Source organism: Myotis myotis, unplaced genomic scaffold, assembly GCF_014108235.1.
Source record: "Myotis myotis isolate mMyoMyo1 unplaced genomic scaffold, mMyoMyo1.p scaffold_m19_p_18, whole genome shotgun sequence".
Classification (NCBI taxonomy): Eukaryota; Metazoa; Chordata; class Mammalia; order Chiroptera; family Vespertilionidae; genus Myotis; species Myotis myotis.
In genome coordinates this window covers 2,994,621-3,000,488 of record NW_023416322.1, presented here as the reverse complement: position 1 = coordinate 3,000,488, position 5,868 = coordinate 2,994,621, and the positions used below count along the sequence as shown (strand labels likewise).

The 5,868-nt window shown below is 56.7% G+C and overlaps 1 protein-coding gene across 1 annotated transcript in view; it reads left to right on the top strand.

Annotated features, from left to right (window-relative positions):
• The window catches only part of GPA33 (glycoprotein A33), a 41,381-nt gene that overhangs the window by 552 nt on the left and 34,961 nt on the right, over positions 1-5,868 (top strand). The gene's annotated exons all lie outside the window — the stretch shown is intronic.

The following is a 5,868-nucleotide window of genomic DNA, read 5'->3' as shown; positions in this document are numbered from 1 at the left end:
CTGAGGGGCAGGACAGCTGTCCACAGGAAACCTGAGCTACCTTCTAAATTTAGCCTCTGGCCCCACAGCAAGCATATCTCTAGGAGAAGGAATGCAGGCTCAGACCCCAGAAAGCAGGCCCCACTTAACTCTTTCCCTCTGGGCCCATTCCTACCAGCAGCCAAGGTCAGGGGACATCGTTCACGCTTTGTAGGTGGAGAACCTGAAGAAAAGCTTTTGGGGCTCTCCCCATACCCTCCCCTCTGGGCTCCCTCTATATATACCCTCCCACCTGGGCTGCCTCTGTATATACCCTCCCCCCTGGGCTCCCTCTATATATACCCTCCCACCTGGCCTCCCTCTATATACACCCTCCCCCCTGGGCTCCCTCTATATACACCCTCCCACCTGGCCTCCCTCTATATACACCCTCCCACCTGGGCTCCCTCTATATATACCATCCCACCTGGCCTCCCTCTATATATACCCTCCCCCCTGGGCTCCCTCTATATATACCCTCCCCCCTGGGCTCCCTCTATATATACCCTCCCCCCTGGGCTCCCTCTATATATACCCTCCCACCTGGCCTCCCTCTATATATACCCTCCCCCCTGGGCTCCCTCTATATATACCCTCCCCCCTGGGCTGCCTCTATATATACCCTCCCACCTGGGCTCCCTCTATATATACACCCTCCCACCTGGGCTCCCTCTATATACACCCTCCCACCTGGCCTCCCTCTATATATACCCTCCCACCTGGCCTCTCTCTATATATACCCTCCCACCTGGCCTCCCTCTATATATACCCTCCCACCTGGCTCCCTCTATATATACCCTCCCACCTGGGCTCCCTCTATATATACCCTCCCACCTGGGCTCCCTCTATATATACCCTCCACCTGGGCTCCCTCTATATATACCCTCCCACCTGGGCTACCTCTATATATACCCTCCCACCTGGCCTCCCTCTATATATACCCTCCCCCCTGGGCTACCTCTATATATACCCTCCCACCTGGGCTCCCTCTATATATACCCTCCCACCTGGGCTCCCTCTATATATACCCTCCCACCTGGGCTCCCTCTATATATACCCTCCCCCCTGGGCTCCCTCTATATATACCCTCCCACCTGGCTTCCTCTATATATACCCTCCCACCTGGGCTCCCTCTATATATACCCTCCCCCCTGGGCTACCTCTATATATACCCTCCCACCTGGGCTCCCTCTATATATACCCTCCCACCTGGGCTCCCTCTATATACCCTCCCCCTGGGCTACCTCTATATATACCCTCCCACCTGGGCTCCCTCTATATATACCCTCCCACCTGGGCTCCCTCTATATATACCCTCCCCCCTGGGCTCCCTCTATATATACGTCCCCCCTGGGCTCCCTCTATATATACCCTCCCCCCTGGGCTACCTCTATATATACCCTCCCCCTGGGCTCCCTCTATATATACCCTCCCCCCTGGGCTCCCTCTATATATACCCTCCCCCCTGGGCTCCCTCTATATATACCCTCCCCCTGGGCTCCCTCATATATACCCTCCCCCCTGGCTCCCTCTATATATACCCTCCCCCCTGGGCTCCCTCTATATATACCCTCCCCCCTGGGCTCCCTCTATATATACCCTCCCCCCCTGGGCTCCCTCTATATATACCCTCCCCCCTGGGCTCCCTCTATATATACCCTCCCCCCTGGCTCCCTCTATATATACCCTCCCACCTGGGCTCCCTCTATATATACCCTCGCCCCCTGGGCTCCCTCTATATATACCCCTCCCCCCTGGGCTCCCTCTATATATACCCTCCCACCTGGGCTCCCTCTATATATACCCTCCCCCCTGGGCTACATCTATATATACCCTCGCCCCTGGGCTCCCTCTATATATACCCTCCCCCCTGGCCTCCCTCTATAGATAACCCTCCCCCTGGGCTGCCTCTATATATACCCTCCCCCTGGGCTCCCTCTATATATACCCTCCCCCCTGGGCTCCCTCGATATATACCCTCCCCCCTGGGCCTCCCGCTATATATACCCTCCCCCCTGGCTGCCTCTATATATACCCTCCCACCTGGGCTCCCTCTATATATACCCTCCCACCTGGGCTCCCTCTATATATACCCTCCCCCCTGGCCTCCCTCTATATATACCCTCCCCCTGGGCTCCCTCTATATATACCCTCCCCCCTGGGCTCCCTCTATATATACCCTCCCCCCTGGCCTCCCTCTATATATACCCTCCCCCTGGGCTGCCTCTATATATACCCTCCCCCCTGGGCTCCCTCTATATATACCCTCCCCCCTGGCCACCCTCTATATATACCCTCCCCCTGGGCTCCCTCTATATATACCCTCCCCCTGGGCTCCCTCTATATATACCCTCCCACCTGGCCTCCCTCTATATATACCCTCCCCCTGGGCTGCCTCTATATATACCCTCCCACCTGGGCTCCCTCTATATATACCCTCCCCCCTGGGCTCCCTCTATATATACCCTCCCCCCTGGCCTCCCTCTATATATACCCTCCCCCTGGGCTGCCTCTATATATACCCTCCCCCCTGGGCTCACTCTTATATACACTCCCACCTGGGCTCCTCTATATATACCCTCCCCCCTGGGCTCCTCTATTATATACCCTCCCCCCTGGGCTCCCTCTATATATACCCTCCCCCCTGGCTCCCTCTATATTACCCTCCCCCTGGGCTCCCTCTATATAACCCCTCCCCCCTGGGCTCCCTCTATATATACCCTCCCCCTGGGCTCCCTCTATATATACCCTCCCACCTGGCTCCCCTCTATATATACCCTCCCCCCTGGGCTCCTCTATATATACCCTCCCCCCTGGGCTCCCTCTATATATACCCTCCCCCCTGGCTCCCTCTATATACCCTCCCACCTGGGCTCCCTCTATATATACCCTCCCACCTGGCTGCCTCTATATATACCCTCCCCCATGGCTCCATCTATATATACCCTCCCCCCTGGCTCCCTCTATATTTACCCTCCCCCCTGGCTCCCTCTATATATACCCTCCCCCTGGGCTGCCTCTATATACCCTCCCACCCTGGGCTCCCTCTATATATAACCCTTCCCACCTGGGCTGCCTCTATATATACCCTCCCCCTGGGCTCCCTCTATATATACCCTCCCCCCCTGGGCTCCCTCTATATATACCCTCCCCCTGGGCTTCCCTCTATATATCCCTCCCCCTGGGCTCCCTCTATATACACCCTCCCACCTGGGCTCCCTCTATATATACCCTCCCACCTGGGCTCCCTCTATATATACCCTCCCCCTGGGCTCCCTCTATATATACCCTCCCCCTGGGCTCCCTCTATATATACCCTCCCCCCTGGGCTCCCTCTATATACACCCTCCCACCGGGCTCCCTCTATATATACCCTCCCACCTGGCTCCCTCTATATACCCTCCCACCTGGCTCCCTCTATATATACCCTCCCCCCCTGGGCTGCCTCTATATATACCCTCCCCCCCTGGGCTCCCTCTATATATACCCTCCCCCTTGGCCTCCCTCTATATATACCCTCCCCCTGGCCTCCCTCGATATATTATACCCTCCCCCTGGCTCCCTCTATATATACCCTCCCCCCTGGCCTCCCTCTATATATACCCTCCCACCTGGGCTCCCTCTATATATACCCTCCCCCTGGGCTCCTCTATATATACCCTCCCACATGGGCTCCCTCTATATATACCCTCCCACCTGGGCTCCCTCTATATATAACCCTCCCACCTGGCTCCCTCTATATATACCCTCCCCCTGGGCTCCCTCTATATATACCCTCCCCCCCGGGCTCCCTCTATATAAACCCTCCCACCTGGGCTCCCTCTATATATACCCTCCCACCTGGCTCCCTCTATATATACCCTCCCACCTGGGCTCCCTCTATATATACCCTCCCACCCTGGGCTCCCTCTATATATACCCTCCCACCTGGCTCCCTCTATATATACCCTCCCCCCTGGGCTCCCTCTATATATACCCTCCCACCTGGGCTCCCTCTATATATACCCTCCCACCTGGCTCCCTCTATATATACCCTCCCACCTGGGCTCCCTCTATATATACCCTCCCACCTGGGCTCCCTCTATATATACCCTCCCCCTGGGCTCCCTCTATATATACCCCCCCCCTGGGCTCCCTCTATAATACCCTCCCCCTGGGCTCCCTCTATACCCTCCCCCCTGGGCTCCCTCTATATATACCCTCCCCCTGGGCTCCCTCTATATATACCCTCCCCCTGGGCTCCCTCTATATATACCCTCCCCCTGGGCTCCCTCTATATATACCCTCCCCCCTGGGCTCCCTCTATATATACCCTCCCCCTGGGCTCCCTCTATATATACCCTCCCCCCTGGGCTCCCTCTATATATACCCTCCCCCCTGGGCTCCCCTCTTATATCTACCCCCCCCTGGCTCCCTCTATATATACCCTCCCCCCTGGGCTCCCTCTATATATACCCTCCCCCCTGGGCTCCCTCTATATATACCCTCCCCCTGGGCTCCCTCTATATATACCCTCCCCCTGGGCTCCCTCTATATATACCCTCCCCCTGGGCTCCCTCTATATATACCCTCCCCCCTGGGCTCCCTCTATATATACCCTCCCCCCTGGGCTCCCTCTATATATACCCTCCCCCCTGGGCTCCCTCTATATATACCCTCCCCCCTGGGCTCCCTCTATATATACCCTCCCCCCTGGGCTCCCTCTATATATACCCTCCCACCTGGGCTCCCTCTATATATACCCTCCCACCTGGGCTCCCTCTATATATACCCTCCCCTGGGCCTATATATACCCTCCCCCTGGGCCCCCCCTCTATATATACCCTCTCCCCCCTGGGCTCCCTCTATATATACCCTCCCACCTGGGCTCCCTCTATATATACCCTCCCCCCTGGGCTCCCTCTATATATACCCTCCCACCTGGGCTCCCTCTATATACCTCCCAGGGCTCCATCTATAACCTTCCCCCTGGGCTCCCTCTATATATACCCTCCCCCCTGGGCTCCCTCTATATATACCCTCCCCCTGGGCTCCCTCTATATACCCTCCCACCTGGGCTCCCTCTATATATACCCTCCCCCTGGCTCCCTCTATATATACTCTCCCCCTGGGCTCCCTCTATATATACCCTCCCCCCTGGGCTCCCTCTATATATACCCTCCCCCTGGGCTCCCTCTATATATACCCTCCCCCCTGGGCTCCCTCTATATATACCCTCCCACCTGGATGCCTCATATATACCCTCCCACTGGGCCTCCCTCTATATATACCCTCCCACTGGCACTTCCCTCTATATACACCTCCCACCTGGCCTGCACTCTATCTATATACCCTTCCACCTGGGCTCCCTCTATATATACACCCTCCCACCTGGCCTCCCTCTATATATACCCTCCCACCTGGCTCCCTCTATATATACCCTCCCACCTGGCCTGCCTCTATATATACCCCTCCCCCTGGGCTCCCTCTATATATACCCTCCCACATGGGCTTTTGCCCTCTATATATACCCTCCCACCTGGCCTCCCTCTATATATATACCCTCCCACTGGCCTCCCTCTATATATCCCTCCCCCCCTGGCCTGCCCTCTATATATACCCTCCACCTGGGCTCGCCTCTTATATACCCTCCCCACTGGCCTCCTCTATATATACCCTCCCCCCTGGGCTCGCCTCTATATATACCCTCCACCCTGGGCTCCTCTATATAGACCCTCCCCCTGGGCTCCCCTCTATATATACCTCCCACCTGGGACTCCCTCTATATATACCCTCCCCCCTGGCCCTTGCCCTCTAATATATACCCTCCCCCCTGGGCTCCATCTATATATACCCTCCCCCCTGGCTCCC